The sequence below is a fragment of the Myxine glutinosa genome, chromosome 1, assembly GCF_964187855.1.
Source record: "Myxine glutinosa chromosome 1, kmMyxGlut1.1, whole genome shotgun sequence".
Classification (NCBI taxonomy): domain Eukaryota; kingdom Metazoa; phylum Chordata; class Myxini; order Myxiniformes; family Myxinidae; genus Myxine; species Myxine glutinosa.
In genome coordinates, this window is record NC_136261.1 from 109,904,625 (window position 1) to 109,931,923 (window position 27,299).

The window sequence follows — 27,299 nt, forward strand, 5'->3', positions numbered from 1 at the left end:
TTTTCACGTGACAAGGTTAATATGCCGGTCGCATGTTTGAGGCAGTTTCTCTCGATGCTGCGGGAAAAAAAAAAAATACATCCGTAATCTCCTTGCATTTGATTGGTGACAAATCAACAACTATTCAAAGTACATATACTGTATGTATATATATATATATATATATATATATATATATATATATATATATATATATATATATATATATATATATATATATATATATAATCGTTAGATTAAATAAGACGCGGACGTAGCTTCAGGACGTCGATCTTTAATTGTCGACAAGCTTTCGACCAACAAAGGTCTTCTTCTGAGTCTACAAAAACAGCAGGCATGTATATCAGTCAAGTATGTATGGTGATATGTGTGTGAGATGTGTGATGTGTGTAGAAAATGCATACAGAAGGAAGAGCCACGCCAAAGTTCACTCACCAGCCCCAAGTTCAACGGAAGTGACCGTTTGCGTTACAGTTAGGGTGCACGTGCATATACAAATATAGAGATATACATACATAAACACACAAGCATATATTCATATCCCATTTATATTCATATAATATATTTATATATTTATATAAATGACATATAAAGGTAGAATGAATGAATGAATGAATGCTGAATGAATGAATGAATGAATGAATGGGTTACGGTTAACAATTTGATTGGGTTGATGTTGGAACATGCTTTAGTCATCAAAATTTATGCCATGAGGGACTTTTGTCCGAAGTTTGTGTATCCAAAAGGACTCACGTTTCAGAATCGTGGTGTGTGATCGATTTGTGATTGATTCAATGGCAGAGATTTGAATGTCATTTATAGAGTGATCCGGTTGATTAAAGTGTATCGTGTAAGGTAGAGATTTGCCCTGACTGGTGTGGAAGTTATTGATTTCTGACCGGGTGTTATTAAATCGTGTGTAGAGTGTATTCTCAGTTTTTCCAACAAATTGTTTGGCGCACTTTTGGCAAGTGATTAGGTATATGACCCATGTAGATTTGCAGTTCATATAGGAGGTGATGGGGAATTTTAGTCCAGTGCTAGAACTACAGAATTTGTTTCCTTCTAGTAAATGCTTGTGAATAATGCATTTGTTTGCTGTGCATTTATAGAAGCCAGGGATCCTAGTTTCTTTGTTGTGGGGCTGTGGGTGCTTTGCTTTTACCAAGAGGTCCCTGAGTGTCCGACCACGTCGAAATGATGTTAGTGGAGGTTGAGGAAATGTGCTGCCGAGTGTTTCTGATTGATGGAGGAGAGGAAGGGCCTAATTCAGAATACTTGGCAATTGGGATGAGGTAGCAGAGTAGGTGGTTACCAGTGGGACACGGTTAGTTGCAGGTTTGGGTTTGTAAGTCAGAAGGTCTGCTCTCGGTATGTGTTTTGCTCGGGTTATTGCTTCTTGCACAGAGTGAGGGTCATAGTTTCTTGCAATGAAGTGTGTTTCTAATTGGCAGAGAGAAGTTTCTTCTGCCATTTTTGTTGAGCAAATGCGTCTTACTCTGAGTGCTTGACTGTATGGTATGCTTGCAATTGTATGTTTAGGATGAGATGAAGAAGGGAGAAGGTAAGAGTGAGTGTCTGTTGGTTTGGTTTATAGTTCTGTTTCGAGTCTGTTATTTTGAAGCGTGAGTGATGTGTCTAGAAAGTGAACTTCGGACTGTGAGCTGTCGAATGTGAACTTGATGGTCGGATGAATCAAATTTAATTCATTTTGGAATTGGGTGAGACTACGGGGGGATTTTGACCAGATGAACTGGATGTCATCAATATAACGTACCCAGGATTTTTCCAAGATTCCGTGATGAGGTTGTGCATTGATCTTGTCCTCTATCATTCCCATGAAGATGTTAGCGTACGATGGTGCAACAGGGGTACCCATAGCGGTACCTTGAGTTTGAATGTAATGTCGTCCGTTGAATTGGAAATTATTCAGTTTGAGTGTCAGTTCTAATAGGCGCATAAGGTCTTGAGTAGGTGGCATTGGGACTTGTCGTGTATCGAGGGCTTTGCGGCATGCAGACAGGCCTTCTGAATGTGGAATATTAGTGCAGAGGGATGTAACATCTGCTGTGACTTTTCTCCAACCACTTCTGACCAACCACTACAACCACTTCCAACCACTTCTCCACCAATTCAACCACTCCATCTTCAACCACCCCAACCACTCCAACCACTTCCAACCACTTCTCAAACCACTTCTGACCAACTTAAGCATAAACACAAAAATCGACATTATCGTAAAAAACAATACACAAACCGCAGACATCATTACATGCAGAACCGTTCCTCCATGGAAATGAACACAGCTGAGGTTGAAAATAGTCAAACCAACAACAATAGAACTTCTACTGCAACCAAACTTGTAGATCTACCTAAACTCGGGATCATCAATCTTTCCAATCATTCCCTCAGTGAGGCGGAAATAAACCTGCTCTCTAAGGGTTTAAAATTTTGCCCAATCGCTCCACAAATAGACCAATTACAATTGAAAGAAGATTTAAAAGATTTCTGTAGGCGAATGACATTAAAGGCACACTTTGCTAAAGTACACCCAGCACCATCAACGCCACAACAAACAACACCAACAACCACGCATACAATCACATACACCGATACTAATACACCACAACTCACTTTACCTAAACCAAAAAGCACCTGGACACCACGTGTTGACAATCCATATCTACATGTCTATATGGAACAAGTGAGCAATGAAATTGAAAAGGTGGCACAAAAATATAATTGTTCCAGACATAAGGACAATCTTACAAAGGCAGAGCGACGAGCACTTCACAATCTCCAAAACAATGAAAAGATAGTCATAAAGCCAGCAGATAAAGGTACTGGCATTGTCATTATGTCGACTACCGATTACGTTGCAGAAGGTAATCGTCAACTACATAGTGATACTTACAAAGAGCTCCCATCCGACCCTACCCTTTTACATCTTGAAGAGGTTAAAAAGGTAGTAGATTCTATTCGGGTGGATAAAACCATCAAATCTCGCTTGGTTCCGAAAGATCCTCATTGCCCTAACCTTTATTTTCTTCCTAAAATACACAAGGTAAACAATCCAGGTAGACCAATCGTATCTGGCTGCACATGTCCAACTGTTCTCATATCAAAATTTGTTGACTGTCATTTACGTCCTCTCGTGTTGAAGCTCTCCTCATACCTCAAGGACACAACCAGTTTTCTGACCCACATCCAAGGATTGAACAGAATATACTCACCTTTCAACTCCCAAAGCATTTTAGTCACAGCAGATGTTACATCCCTCTACACTAATATTCCACATTCAGAAGGCCTGTCTGCATGCCGCAAAGCCCTCGATACACGACAAGTCCCAATGCCACCTACTCAAGACCTTATGCGCCTATTAGAACTGACACTCAAACTGAATAATTTCCAATTCAACGGACGACATTACATTCAAACTCAAGGTACCGCTATGGGTACCCCTGTTGCACCATCGTACGCTAACATCTTCATGGGAATGATAGAGGCCAAGATCAATGCACAACCTCATCACGGAATCTTGGAAAAATCCTGGGTACGTTATATTGATGACATCCAGTTCATCTGGTCAAAATCCCCCCGTAGTCTCACCCAATTCCAAAATGAATTAAATTTGATTCATCCGACCATCAAGTTCACATTCGACAGCTCACAGTCCGAAGTTCACTTTCTAGACACATCACTCACGCTTCAAAATAACAGACTCGAAACAGAACTATACACCAAACCAACAGACACTCACTCTTACCTTCTCCCTTCTTCATCTCATCCTAAACATACAATTGCAAGCATACCATACAGTCAAGCACTCAGAGTAAGATGCATTTGCTCAACAAAAATGGCAGAAAAAACTTCTCTCTGCCAATTAGAAACACACTTCATTGCAAGAAACTATGACCCTCACTCTGTGAAAGAAGCAATAACCCGAGCAAAACACATACCGAGAGCAGACCTTCTGACTTACAAACCCAAACCTGCAACTAACCGTGTCCCACTGGTAACCACCTACTCTGCTACCTCATCCCAATTGCCAAGTATTCTGAATAAGGCCCTTCCTCTCCTCCATCAATCAGAAACACTCGGCACCACATTTGCTCAACCTCCACTAACATCATTTCGACGTGGTCGGACACTCAGGGACCTCTTGGTAAAAGCAAAGCACCCACAGCCCCACAACAAAGAAACTAGGATCCCTGGCTTCTATAAATGCACAGCAAACAAATGCATTATTCACAAGCATTTACTAGAAGGAAACAAATTCTGTAGTTCTAGCACTGGACAAAAATTCCCCATCACCTCCTATATGAACTGCAAATCTACATGGGTCATATACCTAATCACTTGCCAAAAGTGCGCCAAACAATATGTTGGAAAAACTGAGAATACACTCTACACACGATTTAATAACACCCGGTCAGAAATCAATAACTTCCACACCAGTCAGGGCAAATCTCTACCTTACACGATACACTTTAATCAACCGGATCACTCTATAAATGACATTCAGATCTCTGCCATTGAATCAATCACAAATCGATCACACACCACGATTCTGAAACGTGAGTCCTTTTGGATACACAAACTTCGGACAAAAGTCCCTCATGGCATAAATTTTGATGACTAAAGCATGTTCCAACATCAACCCAATCAAATTGTTAACCGTAACCCATTCATTCATTCATTCATTCATTCAGCATTCATTCATTCATTCATTCTACCTTTATATGTCATTTATATAAATATATAAATATATTATATGAATATAAATGGGATATGAATATATGCTTGTGTGTTTATGTATGTATATCTCTATATTTGTATATGCACGTGCACCCTAACTGTAACGCAAACGGTCACTTCCGTTGAACTTGGGGCTGGTGAGTGAACTTTGGCGTGGCTCTTCCTTCTGTATGCATTTTCTACACACATCACACATCTCACACACATATCACCATACATACTTGACTGATATACATGTCTGCTGTTTTTGTAGACTCAGAAGAAGACCTTTGTTGGTCGAAAGCTTGTCGACAATTAAAGATCGACGTCCTGAAGCTACGTCCGCGTCTTATTTAATCTAACGATTATTTATTCAATACAAATGAGACGCCCTGCTCGTACTTTGGAGTTTCTACTATTTCTTACAGTTATATATATATATATATACATCCCTTATGGCAGCAAATGACATAAAATGCTGTCCCATCTGCAAGCATTATTAACCCGCAAAAGTCGGATGTTTCTCATTGCTTGACTCACCATTTCCTTCCATATTGACCGCTCAATACAATTCAAATTCAATTCAAAGATAGGGGGGGTGCATCCTACACTCGCATTAAACATGTAAATTGAATTTGGTACAAAATATAGTCTAAAGCGACAACGACAGGTAAATGGACTACAAAAGCGAATGCCTGACCGATTAAAACAACCACATGGTATTCATAGAATACTTACCCCGGGCAGTCTTGAGCAGGACTGCGTACGAGCCAACTCTTCTGTTTTTGAGTGTTTTTTTTTCTTTGCTCCAATATGGCTGCCAGACCACGTGACCGATGGCGTCGCTTTTATCAAAGGAGAGCGTCACTTTTTTGAGGCGGTGGATTTGTAATTGCATCCATCTACACCTCTGAGGTAAATGTGTACAAATGATACTTTGAAAATTCTGCTATAAAGTACATTCATAAGGCTTTACAAAGTAGCTTTTACTCTGGTTCTCCAGGGTTTTCATGACCACCAAACCTGATATTTACGCCAGAATAGATTGCTGAAGTATAAATCTGGAGATCGTTAAAACGGCAAATTGTGCTGTATTTCTTCTTCGCTCTCTTTCACCAGCCGAGCACAATTAAGGCTTAAGCGATTACAATGATTCTAATTTCTAATGCGATGAAGTGACATCGTCGCTGGGCATTAGGCTGTGTTTATTTCACCAAGTAAGTTCGAAGGGGGTGGGCGTCATCCACCTAATATGTGCTACATCAAATGGTCATGTAACATGTGGTAAAGTTTAAATTTCGGATTTTCTTCCATTAAATGCTTGTCGATGTACATTCAATATACACTAAATCAAATGGTCATGTAACATGTAAAGTTTCAATATCCTCAGTTGAATGCTTGTCGATGTATGTTCAATATACGCTATATCAAATGGTTGATTGTGATTGGTTGACCTCAATCAAATGGTTGACCTCAACTTCGCATTTGATCCCAGAATTCGGACAATAGCGGATAAACTCAGAGGTGGCCCAGCGGCTCGTGAGGAGTCTGCAAAAGGGAGCCACACCTCCCAGCCAGGAAACTGTGCAGAGGCAGATGAAGAAAATTTGTGGTCAAGGCCCAAAATTGGTTTGAGCACCAACACGGAGGACAACTGGTAAATTGGTTACTAAAAACCACAGTGGAGATGGGTGGTGGTTAATGGTAAATGAGAAATGAGTTTTTGATGATGCTCAGTTAGAATAGGGATTTTTTTTATTTTTTTTATTTTATACAGAATCGAGGCTCGTGAAAGAGCTGACATTTATCACACAAAAAAAATCAAACAAACACACAAAACATATAATAAGGGTAGAGTTAGACAAGATGGGGAGAGAAGGGGAAGCACAAACACAACATTTGAGAGCAGGGACATCGGGAGATCTGTGGGAGGGCTTGGGGGGAGGAGGCGTGGGAAGGGGGGGAGGGGTGGGAGAAGTATTAACACATGGACACAGCAAGGACTTCCAGGAAGGAAGTTGGTATTTCAAAAAAGTGAATCTGGGGTGAAATTAGTGGGGGTTGAAAAGATCAAGGTTTTGGATGGGGGAAGATAAGAGATGGTGGTGAACAGCTGTTTTAAAGACCTGGAGGGAGGGGTGGGATTGAAGAGAGTGAGGGAGTTTGTTTCAGAGGCAGGAGAAAACAGGAACGAAGGAGTGAAGGTGAGCAGAGAGTCTTGATTTTGGCAGTTTAACCATAAGAGGGTTGCAGGCAGATCTTGTGCGACCTGCAGGAATATTTGGGGGACAGAGCCCAGAGTGAGCTGGGGGAGCAAGGCCGGAGAGGAGTCAGTAGAAGACGGAAAGACCACCAACCTGCCTGCAGTGAGTAAGTGAAAGGCCCTCGGAGTTAGCTTCATCGCGGGATATTCCAATGATTCTGAAAGCTTTGGTTTCAACAGCGTGAAGCCGAGCTAGGTGTGAGGCAGGAGCACCGGCCCAGAGGGGAGAACAGTATTCCATTGAGCTGCGGATGAAAGCCTTGTATGTGGTGAGGAGCTCAGGTGTGCCAAGGAAGGACTGCGCACGACGGAGGATGCCCAGTCGGCGACTGGTTTGGAGGCCAGATTTGAAATGTGGTTTTCCAGGGAAAGATCGTGGCAGATAGTGAGACCCAAAAGCTTGAGTGACAGAACTTCTTGGAGAGGATTATTCAGAAAGTGGATGAGAGGGTTGTCCAGTCGGCCTTTTCGGAGAGACAAAGTCAGAGTGTGAGATTTGTCAGGATAGAAAGACATGTTCCACTTGTTTGACCAGTCTGTGATTTTGTCCAGGTCTGCAGAGAGTGAGGAGGCTGCAGACTGCCGATCTGAGGATGAGGAATGGAGCGGCAGAGAGTGGAGTCATCAGCAAAGAGATAGAGGGGATTTTCAAGAGAGTCAGAGAGATCATTGATGAAGACCAGAAAAAGCACAGGGCCCAGAACACTGCCTTGGGGAACTCCAGCCTGAACAGGAAGGGGAGATGAGAGAACCCCATTCAGGGCCACACGTTGACTATGACTAGAGAGGAAGTCCGCAAGCCAAGCATGGAGATTTCAATGGATAACATAGGGGGAGAGTTTGGTGAGCAGAGTGGGGTGCCAGACCGTATGGAAGGCACGTGATATGTCAAGGGAGACAGCTCTAATTTCCTGTTTGGCATTGAGGACCTCCATCCATTGTTGAGACAGCAGAAGCAGCATGTCCAGAGTAGAGTGACCTGGTCTGAAACCAAATTGATGATCAGAGATCAAGCCATTTGAGAAGAGGAAAGATTTGATATCCGAAGCAATGATGGATTCCATGACTTTGCTCATAATTGGGAGAAGGCTGATTGGTCTGTATTTGCTAGGATCTGTTTTTGCACCTTTTTTGTGCAAAGCGGTGATGTTGGCTGATTTACAAGGTGATGGCAGATGACCTTGAGCAAAAGAGAGGGTGAAGAGAACAGAGAGAGGGTGAGATAGAGCGGCAGAGCAGGATTTTAGGACCCGTGGGCTGATGCCGTCAGGTCCAGTTGCAGAATCAGAGTCGAGGGTTGACAGAAACTTTTCCACCTTGTCAGGAGGAAAGGACACAGAGTCCAGGAACAGCTGGGTACGACTGGGTACGGTGGGTACAGAGAGGGATGGGTTTGGGACACAACATTTAGAGGCAAACACAGAGTTGAGGCATTCAGCTTTTTCATGTGCGGAGTCAGCTGTGTCGCCATTTGAGGTAAGCGAGGGGGTGGATGGGGAAACTAACACCAGAAACAGATTTGACCAGACGCCACCAGGCTTTGGAAGAGGGAGACAGGTTTGAGAGTTCGGTCTTGAGAGTGGAGAGATATTGTTTCCTGGCTCTCCTGAGGGTGGACACACACTTGTTTTGGGCTTTGTGAAAGGAAATGAGATTTCCTCCGTTGGATTTGCTTTCCAGGAGGCGAAGGCAAGTTGTTTCTGGGAAACTGCCTCACCACAAGATTCCGTGTACCATGGACTGGAGGAAGGGTATGACACCTGAAAGCTTGATGGGATAAATCTGTGCATGAGAGAGAGAGCAATTTACTTTGGAAGAATTCCCAGGATGAGTTGATGTCAGAGGCGGTAGAGATGGGAGACCAGTCCAGATGATTGATGGCTGCTTGAAGTTGGCCTGAGTGAAATGCAATACTCATCGACGCTGAGGAGGCTCTCTGAGAATGGTCAGAGAGATGTCCACTTTAACAAGCACATGATCAGATGAGCCGATTGGAGCAGAAGAAGAGCAGCAGACATTTGCAGGGAAGTTAGTCATAACCAAGTCTAGAAGAGAAGATGCTCCGTTGCCTGAGATCCGGGTCGGGAAATTGACAGATTGTGTCAGTCCCAGTGAGTCGCAGAAGTCCTTTGCTGGGGAGCCGTAGCTGGTGAGAGAGGTACCCACACCCAGCCAACTGGCATGGTGACAATTGAAATCACCACATATGAGGAAGAGTTGGGGTGAGTAGATAGAGATTGGTCCATATTATCAGACAGCGAGATGTAGATGGAGTCATCACTGTTTGGTGGACTGTACAACACACATATGAACAAAAGGTGGGAGCGAAGGCGAAGCCGTAGCCAGAGGTACTCCTGGGGGTGAGGTGGAGAGAGGGCAGTGCAGGGCGAGTGAAAAAGAGAGTTTTTGATGAAGATAGCAACCCCGCCTCCAGGACGAGGCTCAGGTCTATCATACCGGAGGAGGAAGTAACCCGGGAGAGATATTAAGGAATTAGAGACATCATGAAGGAGGAAAGTTTCTGCTAAGCAGATCAAGTCTGGTTTGTCAGAAGCAACCTGTATGGAGAGATCATTCAAATTTGAGTGAAGGCCCCGGATGTTTGAGGTCCATACCGTTAATGAAGGGGAAGGAGGAGCATCGGATACAGAACGGGTGGGGGGGGGGGGGGGGGTAGGTAGGGTAAGATGTGGAAGAGGAAGAAGAAGTAGGGAGAGCTGTTGAAAGTGTTTCAGAGATTTCAGAATAGCTCGGACAAAGGGAAGGATGGGGCGGACAAAAGGTTTGATGGTGATTGAGTGAGACACAGTGAGGTGTTATTTGAGGGGGGCAGAGTGAGGCAGAAGGTTGGGGGAGATGGAGGTGAGAGTTGGAAGGGGGAAGAAGTGGAGAGAACGCTTTGAGGAGGAGGGGTGAGAGGGGGGAAATGGAAAAAAAATGAGGGTGGGGAGATTTGAAGGGGAGGGGTGAGGGGGGAGTTTATGAGGGTAGGGGTTAGGGGGGAGTTTAGGAGGGAAGGGGCAAGGGGGGGATTTGAAAGGGATGGGAGATGGGGGAGATTTGGAGGGGAGGGGGGAGGGGGAGCATAGGAGGGGAGGGGCGAGGGGTAGTCTCGGAGGGGAGGGGTGCGGGGGGAGTTTAGGAGGGAAGGGGCAAGGGTGGAGTTTTGAAAGGGATGGGTGATGGGGAAGATTTGGAGGGGAGGGTCAAGGGGAGAGATTTGAAAGGGATGGGTGATGGGGAAGATTTGGAGGGGAGGGGCAAGGTGGGAGATTTGAAAGGGATCGGTGATGGGGAAGATTTGGAGGGGCGGGGTGAGATTGGAATTTTGAAAGTTTTGTATGATTAATGGAAACGAACATTTATTGCAAAATGAGTTTCTTGTGACCTTCGAGTCAAAGATACATTTAAGGACGCTGGAGGGGGGATGGAGTGCAGGTGAGTTTAGGGAATGTATGAAAGAGGCACTGTAAGAGATAGCATTTTTTTTTGTAATGAATAGATTTGGTGAGCAAGTCGAAAGCACCCTTTTAAAGAAGAAGAAGAAAAAGGTGTTATAATATACGACAGAATACAGTACTTCAGGGGAAAGTTTAAACATTTTTAAATTGAGCAGTGAAAACTATCTGGGGAAATGTGGATGAAACACGTGGTTGAAGAATGAATGAACGAATAAGAACAATGAATAAACAAATACGAACAACGAATAAGAACAAAGAAGGAAATGTCTTTTTTTGTTGAGATTTTAAACAAGGAAGTATGGGGTGAAAATACTGGGAAAAACTGAGAACGAAAGTAAATGGAGCACAATTGACCACTGAGAGAAAAAAAGCCTCAAGGTAGGAAACAAAGTACTAGGCCGCATAATACGCGGCACGAAATAACCCACGATTTTTTATACAGGTATGAAATATTAACACCAACAATCTTCCTAGGGACACACTATAGGTACACACACCGAAAAATAAATACAGTTTCGACAGAAATACAATTGTGAACAATTACTTAACTTCGAAAGCGTGAGGTAGTGAAGAGAAACAGGTTGAGATGGTTTGGTCATGTGTTGAGGAAGGTTTAAAGTGACTGGTTGAGAAGAGTGATGGAAATGAATGTAGAAGGAATTAGAGGACGGGGAAGACTGAGAAAGACTTGGCTAAAGATGGTGGAAGAAGAAATGCGGGCAAGGGGGTTAACAAGGAGAGATGCAGAAAATAGGGCAAAATGGAGAAGATTGTCATGGGGACCGCAAGGCCAACCCCCGCTCTAGCAGGGAAAATGGCCGTAAAATGCATGTTGTTGTTGTTGTTGAAAGCGTGAGAGCGTGGACAGCTTCGAAAAACCGTGCCGTCACCGACAAAGATCTTGCGAGATCTCAAGATCTCGTGAGGATGCTCCTCCTTTGTACAATTCCTGATGTCTGCAGTCGTTGCTTAAATGGAGCGGGTTAATTGGACTTTGCATTGACCCATTGTGTCCCAAATTGATAGTGTATGTGGTTGTATGTCTGGGTGGGTGGAAAATATTATGACGTAGAGGTTGCAGTGATTTGATTTCTTGAAAAAAAAAAAACAGTGTTGATCTGCTCACTACTCTCGCCTCACCATACATCGCTACTGGGTCACAGGCTTGTTTTAACTTAGGATCATACCATGCACTACACCATAATATGCTCGATCAAGTCATTGGAAGGATCAGACTGTACCTCAACATTCGAAGTTCCCTATATTAAAATTTACTTCTGTAAGGGTGTCGCAAGTCACAAAACCCTTTGGGGAGGGGGGATATTGTTTTATAACAACATTAATGTTAAGTTATTATCAATAATGTTGTTATTACTTTTGTTATTAGAAGGGGCCTTGGAAAAACGCCACGGAAACAGAAGGAAGGATTGTGTTATTAACCATGGTGGGGGATATACACTACAGTAGCTGCTTACATTAAGAATAAAGGTACAAACCGAAGATACAATCTTCATTACATATGCTAGAAGCACCCGCTCCTTACAGGAGCCGCCAGGGGGGGGTCATATTATTATCTTTATGACGATTAATACCATAGCAGAGTACCCACCCTACAATCTTGTTCCAGGCGTGCAGCATGATCTTCTGACACATCCCTTTATTTGAACAGTGTATGGGCAACAGAACGCTGCAAATTAAAGGCAAACTTTGTATGGTATAAAGGCAAAATAAAATTACGCTAGGTTACATAAGAACGACGTTTAGAGGCCATTTTTCCCCGCAGAGCGGGGATTGGCCTTTTTTGGGCAACATGGTCCCCATTTTGAAGCAATGTTTTATGGCCGGATGCCCTTCCTGTCGCCAACACTGTTAGTCGCCTCTTGCGACGCACAGGGAATTACCAGTGAACTGGTACTCAATTTGCCAATCTCGGAAGGATGATGGGCTGAGTCAACCCCCCTGGCGTTAATTCAGCGATCCACCTGTTCTCCCCTATGGGCTGGTGCTCCTGCCTCACACCTAGCTCGGCTTCACGCTGTTGAAACCAAAGCTTTCAGAATCATTGGAATCTCCCGCGATGAAGCTATCTCTGAGGGCCTTTCACTCACTCACCGCAGGCAGGTAGGTGGTCTTTCTGTCTTCTACCGACTCCTCTCCGGCCTTGCTCCCCCAGCTCTCTCTGTGCTCTGTCCCCCAAATATTCCTACAGGTCGCACAAGATCTGCCAGCAACCCTCTGATGGTTAAACTGCCGAAATCTCGGCTCTCTGCTCACCTTCACTCCTTCATTCCTCTTTTCTCCTGCCTCTGGAACAAACTCCCACACTCCCTTCAATCCCACTCCTCCCTCCAGGTCTTTAAAACAGCTGTTCACCACCATCTCTTATCTTCCCCCATCCAAAACCTTGATCTTTTCTACCCCCACTAATTCACCCCAGATCCACCTTGTTTGTAATTCCAACTTCTTTCCTGGTAGTCCTGGCAGTGTCCATATGTTTTATGCCTCTCCCACCCCCTTTCCCATGCCTCCCCCCCAAAGCCCTCTCCCTCCCACAGATCTCTCCATGTCTCCATGTCTCTCGGTTCCTGCTCTCAAATGTTGTGTTTGTGTCCTTCCCCCTCTCTCCCCATCTTGTCTACCGCTCCCGATGCTTTTTGTTTTACGTGTCGGTTTGTCGGTTATGTGTCGGTTTGTCGGTTTGTCTTTCTGTGTGATAAATGTTCGCTCCTTCACGAGCCTCGATCTTGTATACAAAAAAAAAAACCGGGATTCCAACCCACGATCCTAGGTATCCCAAGGTGGCATCCCTAACCGTTAAGCCAACACCAGGCTCACCCTGGGTTACATATATGAAGCAAAAACATGCGTACAGCTTATGTGCATATATAATACATTGTTGTTATATTGCTGGGGAAATGCCAATTCCACCCACCCTCTTCCAAAGGAAGAAAATGCCAAGATGGGAGAAATGTTTCTTTTTTTACTTGATGAAATCAAACAAAACTTTCACATGCACAATTTCAGGGTGCCTACATTCATCATTGAAATTTTCAGCTTCCTAGCTCAAATCCTCTCAGAGGAGTGGATAATATCGTACATACAGGGAGTGGATAAAAAAATGGAAACACCAATGTAAAGTCACTTAATAGGGTGTTGGCCACCACGTGCATCCAGTACGGCCTGTGTGCGCCGTGCTGTCTCGGGTGTCATTTCAGAATATCCCATAAATGCTTGATTGGGTTCAGATCTGGTGACTAAGAAAGCCATGACATATGGTTAACATTAGTGTAATGCTCATCAAAACATTGGGTGACAACACATGCTCTGTGGATGGGGCCATTGTCATCCTGGAACATTGCTCTGTCGATAGAGCCATTGTCATCCTTGAATATTCCCCTCCCAGCAGGAAAGAAATGCTGCAACATGGGGTGAAGATGATCACTCAGTACCATGAAGTAGCAATTTGGCATTGACCTTGCCTTCTAAGAGAATGATTGCACCCAAACCATGCCAGAAAAATGCGCCCTATAACATTACAGAGCCACCAGACTTCTTCACTGTTGGAAGCAAGCACTCAGGATTGTGGAGATCTTTTGGTTGGCACCACATGTGCGCTTGTCCGTTTGTCGAGGAAATGGTGATGGATGATTCATCTGACTATATCACATTTCTCCATTGCTCAGTAGTCCATTGCTTGTGCTCTTTCCACCACTGGACTCACAAACGTGCATTGCCAAGTGTGATGAGCAGTTTGTGCACTGCAGCCAGACGATGGTATTCCTCTCTGTGGAGTTCTCGGCAGATAGTTTTTGATGAATGTGGCTGCACGCGCCCCTAGGTTGAAATTTCCGTCACTTGATCTGCAGTTGCTCGCCTGCTTTGCCTTGTACTTCAAATTAATGCATCCATATCACGATCCTGGAATATGCACTTCCAACCACTGTTGCCCTTTGATGATGATGTTTTTCCATCGGGGTTCCTTACCGGTATCCCCTTAGACACCATTGCTATTGAAACATCAGCAAGTTGAGCTGTCTTTGCCACTGAAGCTCCTGCCAAACACGCTTCTACAATCATCCCTCTTTTAAAGTCACTGAGGTCTCCTCTTGCAGCCATGCTAGCAATAATTATAGGCAACATTTTATAGGCAACATTTATAACAACAACAATAATTATAGGCCTGTGCAACATTTTTATCCATGACCCGAAGCATGCTGGGATGTTATTTTCTTTGCTAACACATGGGCCACACCTGTGTGGAAGCCATTCCTTTCAATATACTTGATGTCCCTCATGCCTCAGATGTTTCCATTTTTTTGTCCACTACCTGTACATACATGCATACATATATACATACATACATACATACATGCATACAGACATACATTACACAGACATACACTACCGGTCAAAAGTTTTAGAACACCTCAATTTTCCAGTTTTTATTGAAATTTACGCAGTTTAATGTCTCAATGTACTCTGAAATTAAGCACAAAACAAATAAACAATTGGAGATAAAAAAAAGAAATCATAGAATCATTTTGTTTAACAAAATTTAATTTAATATTTTGACTCAGCAAAGTAGCCAGCTTTTGCAGATATAACCGCCGAACACACTCGTGGCATTCTTTCTGCAATGGAAATCAAATATTGTTTGGGAAGTTCTTCACAACACTGTTGCAGAAGTTCCCTCAAATGTGTTGCACTTGTAGGTTGCTTTGCTTCCACCCTTCTGTCCAGTTCATCCCAAACCAGCTCGATGGGTTTAAGTCTTGAGACTGTGCTGGCCATTCCATGATTTGAAGCCTACCATCTTTTTCTTTTCCTCGTAGGCAGTTTTGAAATAGCCTGGAGGTGTGTTTAGGGTCATTATATTGCTGCAGGATGAACCCCTGACCAACAAGGCGTATACCAGAGGATATTGCATGGCGCTGAAAAATGCTGTGGTAGCCCTTTTGGTTCAGGGTGCCAGTCATTCTGTGCAAGTCGCTGACTCTGGATCCAGCAAAAGAGCCCCAGACCATCACGCTTCCTCCTCCATGTTTGACAGTTGGTGTCACACACTGAGGAACCATCCTTTCGCCTACTCGATGGCATACAAAAACCCTGCATGATGAACCAAAGATTTCAAATTTTGATTCATCGATCCATAAGACCTTCTTCCAGTCTTCAGTAGTCCACTGGCTGTGCTTCATGGCCCAGGCAAGCCTCTTTTTCTTATTTTGCCATCTTAGCAATGGCTTTCTTACGGCCCACTCGACCTGTCAAACCTGCAGCTCGATGTCTTCTCTTCACAGTTGAAACTGAGACTTGCTTACTTCGAACAGTGTTAAGCTGTGCTTGAAGCTGTTGTCCTGTGAGCCGCCTATCACGCAAGCTGTTGACTCTCAGAAACTTGGCTTCTGATTCTGTTGTGGCTTTGGGTCTGCCAGACCACTTCCTGTCAGAGTTTCCTCCAGTTTCCAATATACTACTTCCTGCAGTGCAATATTGTCCAAATAATGCTTCAGAGGGTGTAATAACAGTCTGTTCCAATACTGCTTTTATACAGACGGGGTTTGTAATCAAGTAATCAGCAGAGGTTGGGACACCTGTAGGAATTGTTTGCATCAACTTTCAAGGCTTAATTTACTTACATTGCTGCAGAACAGCTGTAAGTTGTTAACCCATTACTTATTCCCTGAAGAAGGCCTTTTTTTTTTTTTACAATATAACTGTGCAATTTACATTATTTTCCCGTTTTTGCTCACCTAAACTTTTTTTTTAACCTCGAGCAGTTTACTGCTTACCTTTGTACCATTTCAGGTTATTCACTGGACACTAAACTGCGTAAATTTCAATACAAAACTGGAAAAATTGAGGTGTTCTAAAACTTTTGACCAGTAGTGTACATACTTACAAATGGTTATGTAACCCAGGGTGTTAAGAAGAGAGATAAGACGAGAAGGGATTTAGAAAGAGAAGAATTTCAATGTGGGGTTGAATCTGCCACACAAACACAACACATTTCACATTCCACTGATAGAAGTGGAGAGGTAATTTAACTAAACAAGATTGCTGCAGATATAACTACACAAGGGAACCCTTATGTGGTGGATGTATCTTACTGGGGTCTCCAAAAACCGTAACGTATGTAAGAGGGGCAGTCAATAAGTAACCTTAAAATATTTTTCACAACTTGTTTATTGCATGTACGTGTGTAACAGCTGTGTTATTTTTCAACATAATCTCCATTGCGTTCAATGCATTTTTTCCAGCGCTTTACTGAGGCCTGGATTCCTCTAGAGAAAAAATATTTTGGCTGCTTGTGTAGCCATTCGTGCACCGCTTCTTGGACCTCTTCGTCGGATCAGAAAGTGGTTCCACCAAGCGCCTCTTTAAGTGGCCCAAAGATGTGGTAATCCGAAGGGGCGAGGTCTGGTGAGTATGGTAGATGAGGAAAAGACTCAAAATGCAGGTCCTCGATTGTTGCAGCTGTAACGAAACACTGGTAGTGAGTAGTCCACAATGTTTTGATCTGATTGCTGGTTTCAGATGATTTTTAAGGAGGTCGCAGTATGATGCACTGATGAATGTGGTCCCTCTGGGCATGTAATGCTCTACAAGTGGGCCTCGGCTATCCCAGAAGAGCGTCAGCATCACTTTTCCAGCGGACGGCTGTGTGCGGAATTTTTTGGGGTTCTGTGAAGTTGAATGGCGCTACTCTTTGCTTGCCCTCTTCGTTTCTCGCTGAAAGTAGTGGACCCAGTTTTCATCCCCAGTCACTACGTGCTGTAAGAAAGCGTCGCCTTCTGTTTCATAATGTCGCAGAAGTTCTTCACATGTGTCCACTCACCATTCTTTCAGTTCCGGTGTGAGTTGTCTAGGCACCCACCTTGCAGACACTTTGCGGAACCCTAGCATGTTGTGAATGATATGGTATGCTGAACCATGGGTAATGTTCAAATCGGAGACCACTTCATCCAGCGTAATGCGACGACGGTTTGTGCTTAGCACGCGCTCAACTCCTGCAACCATTTCTGGTGTGTAGGATGTGTGAGGCCAGCCCAAGCGAGCAGCGTCTGCTACACTGGACACTCCACTTTTAAACTTCCTGTCCCAGTCATACACCTGCTTCAGCAATAAACATGCATCACCATATTGCATCGTCATTCTGCAATGGATTTCCACTAGGATTCACACCCTCACTTCCAAAGAAACGGATGACAGAACTTTGCTCCTCCCTTGTGCATGCTTCTAAGGGAGCCGCCATCTTAGAATTGCTCTACTGACGTCATACCCTCAATGTTGCCAGATCTAAAACAGGCAAAACATGACTCTTACCCTTAGATATAACATACAGTCACGTGAAAAAGTAAGTACACCCCATGTAAAGTTTTGATTTTTTCAACATATTTCAACATACAGCTATTTGATCTTCATTTCAACAATATTGATAGATAAAGGTGATATAATATAACAAATATCATGAAACATTTACATTTTGTAGTCCATAGTAAAATTTAAATAAACATAAATGCAAATTTCGCATGTGGAAAAAGTAAGTTCAACCTTGGCTCTAAACGGTGGTATTGCCCCCCTTGGCAGAAATAACCTCAAGTAGGCGTTTCTTCTAACTGTCTACCAGTCTCTGACATCGACTGGGAGAAATTTTTGCCCACTCCTCCATGCAGAATTCTTTCAGCTGTGTGATGTTTGAGGGGTTTCTTGCATGCACAACAACAACAACATGCATTTTAAGGCCATTTTCCCTGCTAGATCGGGGGTTAGCCTTGCGGTCCCCATGACAATCTTCTCCATTTTGCCCTATTTTCTGCATCTCTCCTTGTTAACCCCATTGCCCGCATTTCTTCTTTCACCATCTTTAGCCAAGTCTTTCTCGGTCTTCCCCGTCCTCTACTTCCTTCTCCATTCATTTCCATCACTCTTCTCAACCAGTCACTTTCATCCTTCCTCAACACATGACCACACCATCTCAACCTGTTCCTCTTCACAGCAGCAATCACAGGCTCTATTCCCATCATCTTTCGCAATTCATCATTTGTCTTCCTCTCTCTCAACGATACTCTGCACATCCACCGAACCATTCGCATTTCCACCCTTTCCAGCCTTCGTTGCTGCTCTACATTCATGACCCATGTCTCGCTCCCATAAATCATAACACTTCTCACACATGCAGCATACACCTTTCCCTTCAGCTTCAACGACACTCCCCTCCTCATCAGCAAGCCACTCAGTTCCCCTAAACTTCTTCCATGCACATCTCACTCTAGCAACCGTTGCCGTGTCTGATCCACCTTCTCCATTCAGCATGCCTCCGAGGTAGCAAAATGTTTTCACACCTTCCAGCTTCACGCCGTCTCCAAGATCCAACTCAACATTTCCTCCATCTGCAGCTCCCTTTGTGCACACCTTACATTTGAATGTAGCTGCCACACTGGTTAATGACCCTCTCAGGCCACTACATTTTTGATGAACCCACTCAGCGCACATTGTACATTAAATGGAGTTCACTTCGACACCCTTCCTGCACACAGCACAGGGCCACTTCCCAGTTATTTCCACCTCACCACATGCTTTACCACTTGCCATCACCTTCGTCTTTCCTATATTCACCTTCAGACCTTTTGTCTCCATACATTCCTTCCACTTGTTCATCTTTTCCTTCAGTCCATCCATACTTTCCGCAATCAACACCAGATCAGGTGTATACAACAACTCCCACGGTAAACCCTCCTTTACGTTCTGTGAAACCCTCCTACGGTAAACCCTCCTTGTGAAAAAGTCAAAACTTTACATGGGGTGTACTTACTTTTTCACGTGACTGTATGTCGTCTACAACAACACACATTACATTCTGAAATTTATATCGCCATTTTAAGGTTACTTATTGACTGACCCTTGTATAATGACTACATGTGTATGTATGTATGTATGAATGATGTATGTGTGTTGATGAATGTGGTTTTTGGACCAACTTAAAATTTACAAATTTTGACTCCGTATGTATGTATGTATGTATATTATGTATGTGTGTATGTATATGTATGTGTCGGGTGTGCATTTGTGTGTTTGCTTGTGCGTGTGTCCTGCTTCTTTTTTGGTCTACAATCATTGGTCTTTGGTCTTTATTTGGTCTTTGGTTCTTTGGTGCAATCATTGGTCTTTATTTTGATGACCATTGCAAAACAATAGCACTTGCATGCACAGCTCGTTTCAAAGCCCCCCACAACATCTTGATGCGATTTAGATCCGGGCTTTGACTTGGCCATTCCAGAACCCTCCATTTCTTTCTTTTCAGCCATTCCTTGGTAGATTTACTGGTATGTTTAGGGTCATTGTCATGTTGCAAGGTCCACCTTCGGTTGAGCTTCAACTTTCCGACAGATGGCCTCACATTATCCTCAAGCACCCTCTGGTACAATGAAGAATTCATAGTGGATTCTATGATGGTGAGCTGCCCAGGCCCTGATGCAGCAAAGCTGCCCCCAAACCATAATATTTCCACCACCATGCTTTACAGTTGGTATCAGGTTCTTGTGGTCAAATGCTGTCTTTGGTTTTCGCCAAACATGTCTTCTGGTACTGTGACCAAATAGCTCTACCTTTCACTCATCTGTCCAGAGCACATTGTTCCAGAAGTGCTGGTCTTTGCCTAGGTGTTCATTGGCAAACTTTAGCCTTGCCCTGATGTTCTTTCTGGACAGCAAAGGTTTCCTCCTGGCACACCTCCCATGGAGATCAAATTTGTGCAGCCTCTTTCTAATGGTAGACTCGTGCACTTTGACATCAACAGTGGCAAGAGCTACCTGTAGGTCCCGTGATGACATTCTGGGGTTCTTAGAGACTTCTTTCAGCATCTTGCAGTCTGCTCTCGGGCTTAACTTGCTGGGGCGGCCTGGCCTGAACAAGTTGGCAGTTGTTTGGAATCTTCTCCACTTGTAGATGATCTTCCAGACAGTCGAATGATTGATTTCAAATTGTTTAGAGATCTTTTTAAATCCCTTCCCAGACTCATAGGCATCTGTACCTTCTTTCTGAAGGCCTCAGAGAGCTCTTTTGATGTCGGCATGGTGACGCCGCACACTTCAACAACAAAGAGCAAACCAAACTAAATGTCTGAGGTTTAAATAAGACAGGTTCCTCCAAGATCCTATCTAACGATGTTCTAATCATTTGCATCTGAGCTGGTGCACCTGATTCTAATTTTAGGTATTTGAAGTAGTTATACATGTAGGGGTGTACTTACTTTTTCCACATGCGAAATTTGCATTTATGTTTATTTAAAATATACAATGGACTACAAAATGTAAATGTTTCATGATATTTGTTATATTATATCACCTTTATCTATCAATATTGTTGAAATGAAGAACAAATAGCTGTATGTTGAAATATGTTGAAAAAGTCAAAACTTTACATGGGGTGTACTTACTTTTTCACGTGACTGTATGTCGTCTACAACTACACACATTACATTCTGAAATTTATATCGCCATTTTAAGGTTACTTATTGACTGACCCTTGTATAATGACTATATGTGTATGTATGTATGTATGTATGTATGTATGTATGTATGTATGTATGTGTGTTGATGAATGTGGTTTTTGGACCAACTTAAAATTTACAAATTTAGATGCCGTATGTTTGTATGTATGTATGTATATTATTATATGTGTGTATGTATATGTATGTGTCGGGTGTGCATTTGTGTGTTTGCTTGTGCGTGTGTCCTGCTTCTTTTTTGGTCTACAGTGCAATCATTGGTCTTTATTTTGATGACCATTGCAAAACAATAGCACTTTTGTACGTTCAGTCCCCCTATTTTCATGTAATATTCATGTATTTTGAAATGTATTTTGAAATGAAATGTATTTTCATGTATTTTCATGTATTTCATTTCATGTATTTCATTTCAAATACATGAAATGTATTTTCATGTAAAGCGCCATGAGGGTCGTTTACTCTGCTTGATGGGGCTTTTTCAGACTCCTTTATTATTATTATTATTATTATTATTTTAGGTAAGCATAAGTATTGGAACAGATTAATTTAAAGTAAATTAAAGTAGTATAATAGGTGTAGTATTTGGTTACATATCCCTTACATACAATAACTGGATCGAGGCTGTGACCCATCGACATCACCAAATTATTGGTATCTTCCTTTGAGATCCATTGCCAAGCCTTTACTGCAGCCATTTTCAGTTGTTGTTTATTTTGGGGGGTTTCTGACTTTAGTCTCCTTTCAGCAAGTGAAATGTATGCTCCATGGGATTTAAATCAGGAGATTGACTTGGCCAGTCTAAAACCTTCCACTTTTTCCCTTGATGTGCTCATTGGTTGCTGTTGGTAGTGTGTTTTGGGTCATTGGCCTGCTGCATGGTGAAGCACCGCCCAATGAGTTTGGATGCATTTTCTTGTACATAGGCAGACAAAATGTTTCTGTGCACTTCCAAATTCATTCTGCTGCTGCCATCATTAGTTACATCATCAATAAAGATGAGCCCATTCCCGAACAGTCTCCAGCTGTGCAGGAATGGGCTAATTAATGGAGAAAAATGCAAACGATATGATTATAAACTTTTCCGCAATTTTATTCAGCATGATGTGAACGTGTTTATTTTCTATGGTTAAAGGATCATATTATAATGTACTGTATGTATGCAGCAAGTACGCCCGCAATATTATTGCAGGTATGATCAGAATGGTAAGCGACCAATATTTCACTTGTTGCAATTCAGTGTGAACAGGCCCTGGCATGGCAGGATAATGTTCAATCACAATGACAGGCTGGAAAATGTCGAAGGGTATCACAAAGATCGATTGGGATGACTGCACAAGCATTACACAGCCTCAATTTCTTTATAGTATAGGCGGTTATCTTAGATAGGTCTTGACTCATTTTCAGCGACATACTTTCACAAAGTCAAGTTGATTGACATCAAACAACAGATCTTCTTTCGTATGTCGGGCAAGGCTGGAAGGTGACATTATGACAACGCATCATTGGCTGAGGGTGCAGATGTGCTGCCGATGCACTCTGTAGGGTAGAGCAGGAATTTGGAATTGGGCCATGGTACCGGCCATGGTAAGTACGGATGTTAGATAAGCAGCAACAGTATCCCTTAATGGCTTCAGGAATCCACCTCCATGGCTGAGAGAACAATTTACACTCTTCTCTCTTACATATTGTTGCGGATCTCTGATTACGGCGCTCCCCTTACCGAGGGGGGTTTAATCCCCTCGTCTATTACACTGGCCGTCCGAGTCCTAGAAGATATCGTGCTCCTTTGCCGGGTTGAGGTTGACCAGGGTGACAGGTCAATGGAGTCCCAGATACCTTCGCCAACCTCTCCGCAAAGCAGGACGATACTTCTGCTCGAGCCACGGACAAGATGGAAGATTGCCGAGCGGTTTAGCAATCCGAGGCTCGAGCCGTTAGCAAAAAGACTAACCTGATTCTGAGCGGTTCCTATATCGTGCCACCGATATTCAATAGGGAAAAGACTAAAGCGACCGGATGAGAGGAACCAAAGAATAAGAAGGGTAAAGGAAGAACAAATATGGTTTATTAACTATCTAAAAGAAGAAACGAAAGAAGGGAATATGCAGAAGAAAGGAAATAAAAGGACATAGGGCAACCTTCTACACTCTTATATAACACGCCCAGGACAAACAGACAGACTCACACGGAATGGTAGCTGATAGGGGGGGAATGTCCAGGCAGATGGTTCCAGGCTCCGGGTCCGCCGCAAAGAATGGCAGGCAGCTGGCGTCGTTGGCGCGCGACCGGACCTTACAAATGCGAGGGGCTGGAATGCGCGTAGGTATAGCGTGCCGAACGCTCTCAAAACCAACGGCGGTTCGTGTCAAAACCAATCGTCCCAAGCGTCCCTCCATGCAATGTTCTTATATTCGCCACCTCTGCGCTGTTCTCTCACGTTGGCCGATCTTTTGCCGAACTTCTCTCCTCACATCTGCCGATCCCCCCCGCATCTGCTCTCTGACTTGAAGTAGTTCGCGGCAGCACTTTTATTACTTGCCTCGCGTATCAAGCCGCGTCCGCTTTGCTCCGCCTACCGGTGAACACGCCTCGTCCCGGATTGGTCACGAGGGTTCATTGTTACCTCCCCTCGTGACGCGTTGATGGGGCCACGCCTATGTTCCTGGCCGCTCCTCCCTTTTTCTCCCATTCTGCCACGTGGCTTATGGCGGCTTGGGGCCAGCAAACCAAAAGGCAGCGACGATGGCAATACGGCTACTGGCACTTTGGAGAGAGAGAGAGATTGGGGATAATTGAAGGGGCCTAGGTTATTTGATTAATACAACGCAGAGTCAAACTATTGGAAACAGATCCTTACCTGAAACATAGACTAATGAAATAACTAAAGAAGATCTTATGGTGTCCTACGTGTTGTACATGGCCTAACTAGGGTGCGACCTTTGACCTTTACACCAACAATGGGAGTATTTACAGGGGATTATTTATAAGGGAACATTTACAAAAATTTACTCGTGAAGGGTTCTCAAAACCGTAACAATATATATGCTGCGGACAGAGCATCAGTGCTGCCAAAGCTTTTGAGCAAAATCTATAATTACATCGCTTCCATCAAGTTGTTTCTCAATCTCTTTGCCATGTCTTTCTCACTCTTTTTACCCTGCGCTCGCAAAGCGGAAAGTGGGGCTAAGCGATCAGGTGCATGGTACGTGTGGTGTACGTACGTGTCTGCATTTTTAAAATTCATTTTCTTAGCAGGTGTTGGTCCAATTGACACGAAATTTTGCACCATAGGAGCACCTCCTCCTGTAGAATATTTTAATGATGATTATGACGTTATAGGTCACGTGGTACAGGCGCCATCTTGGAAAAAACAAAAAACGTTGCACCTCGAAATCTCCAAAACTGCTCCATGGAAAAAATTGAAACGTGGCACATTGTACAGAAATCCACATGAGGAATAGGTGTTGTTAACGATGACGTCATTGGTGCCATAATTATGGCATCATAATTCGACAGGGATAACGCATAGGTCTGTAATAGGTCTATAACTTGAGAACGGCTGAAAGTATATAATTCAAACTTGGTACAGGTATGTATAATGACGTAAAGATTAACTGATTAGAATTTGGGGTCAAGAGGTCAAAGGTCAAAGTCTTTAATAGTCTATAAATTGAGAACGGCTGAAGTGATCTAATTCAAACTTGGTACAGGTATGTATAAAAAATAAAAATAAAAACACCTTTAGAGGCCATTTTTCCCCGCAAAGCGGGGGTTGGCCTTTTTCGGGGACCGTGGTTGTTGTTGTTTTTCGGTCCCCTTTTTGAAGCAATGTTTTGCGGCCGGATGCCCTTCCTGCCGCCAACCCTTTTTGTCGCCTTTTTACGACAAGCAGGGAATTACCAGTGAACTAGTACTCAATTAGCCGACCTCGGAAGGATGACAGGCTGGGTCAACCCCCCTGGCGTTAATTCAGCGATCGACCGGGATTCGAACCCAGGATCCTTAGGATCCTAAGCCGGCACCCTAGCCACTAGCCCAACACCAGGGTTACGTATGGGTACAGGTATGTATAATGATGCAAAATTAACTGTTTAGATTTTGGGGTCAAGAGGTCCAAGGTCAAAGTCTGTAATCGGTCTATAACTTGAGAACAGCTGAAGTGATCTAATTAAAACTTGGTACAGGTATGTTTAATTACTTAAAGATTAACTGATTAGAATTTGGGGTCAAGAGGTCAAAGGTTAAAGTCTGTAATAGGTCCATAACTTGAGAACGGCTGGAGTTATCTAATTCAAACTTGGTACAGGTAAGGTTACGTGCTCCTCCCCGACCCCCTGGTCACGGTGTACCTCCGAGCCCCGAGAGGAGTCACGGCAGAAAAATGTGTTATTCTGTGTGTCAAAGATCAATGGAGAAGCCACCCCAATGGTTACTCACAAACAAATATTGTATTACAATCACACGAGAATAACAGTACACAATAATAGGAATCAAAAGTACAATCAATATGTCCTATTGATGGTACCATCAGTTTCGAAATATATATAACTCACTGTGCTCCAAGTGAGTGAACCAAGAACATTCCCCAATGTCTCTTATTCCCGGCTTCAAGCCAACGTTGATTCGCTCCAGCGATCGCCAGAACGACGTCCAATCGAGACCAGAATCCCATGCGGATGGCAAGTACAGTCACAGCCGACGCTGCACAAAGGCGCCCTCAAGGCGACTGGGAAATCCAAAGGCGCCCTACAGGCGACTGAGAGATCACACCCTCGGGTATGGATGAAGTAACCTTCAAAAAGCCACGTCACACACACGCCCCGGATCGAAGTCTGAATGCGGTGACAATGGTCGTAAAGAAACGAAACCGCGAGCAAAGCACAAGTCCTGCGCGAGTCAAAATGGCCGACGGCTCGGTCTCGTGGCGCAACCGCACGGCGATGATTCTCTCCTGAATCGATCGCAAAACATGATACGCTGGTTGACCGGTCACAGCGATGACAACTCTGTCGTAGGAATTCCTTTCCCGGAAACCCAAAAGTTCGCTGGTGACTCTGGCTCGCCAACGTTCGCTCCAGACCAAGCAGCCGCTATGCTTCTTGTCCAACTTCTCTCGCTCCGCCCTCTTTTCTCCTCTTGTTCCTCTTCATCACCATCTGGTTCCTGTTTCATTTTAAAACATTCATTTTACCTTTTGACAATAATAATTGCTATTTCCCTCAAACCACAATAATAATAATAATAATAATAATAATAATAATAATAATAATAATACATGGAACCAGAAATCTCTCATGTGGATGAAAGCCACCACAACGGAAGTGACGAATCTGTAACACTTCCCCCCCTCATGAAAGAAAGTTTGAACATAGTGAAAACTTTCTTTGTCGGCAAAACTCTCCCAACAAACAAAAGTAAACTCACACCCAAATCATCAATTCCCGTGAGCAACGATAATCAATAGTTCCCAAAAATAAAGCTTCCAACAACCTACAGTGATTTCCAAAGTTAGTTCACTCTGGACAAAGCACCAGCAACGACATTGTCCCTGCCCTTTACATGCTCCATTTCCAAGTTGAACTCCTGCAAAGCCAAACTCAATCTCATCCACCTCTGATTTTTATTTTTCATTTTTTGAATGAAGGTTAAGGGGTTGTGATCAAAAATCCAAAGTCAAGCAAATCTATCGCACTTTTTTAGAGAGGCCGAGCTGAGAGCCAGGTTTCATGGTGGTTGGGTGGTGAGGCCTGGAAGTATTCACTACATGGATGCCTTTAGGAACGTGGAGTTCACGGTTAATCCGTGTAGGAATCTTGGCTCGGCTGCTCCGCAGCATTCAGTGCTTCAAACTCGTCCTAACTTTCATAATAATCACGGTTGGATTGCTGGTCGCTGTAGTCACGTGAATAGTGGTCTCCTTCTCGGCCACTACCCTGATAATCATCCCTTTGGGAGCTATAGCCACCCCTGAAACTACCTCCACGTTTTCCTCCTCTGTAGCCCCCTCGACGCCCATGGCCTGCCTTCTGTACTATTAAGGTCCGACCATCCAAATCCTTGCCATTCCATTCCTTTTCTGCATCTTTGGCATCCTTTATGTTTTCAAACGTGACAAAGCCAAACCCTCTTGACTTTTGCGTCTCCCTGTCTTTTATCAGCCGCACTTCCAAGAGTGGTCCATATTGGCCGAAGACAGAGTCCAGAACAACTTCCCTTGTTTTGAAGTGGAGTCCACCTACAAAGAGCTTGCCAACATTGCCTCCATCCCTGACTTGTGTGTGCTGACACTTAGTTTTTGGGTAACTGACAAGACGTGCCGGTGCAAAGCGTG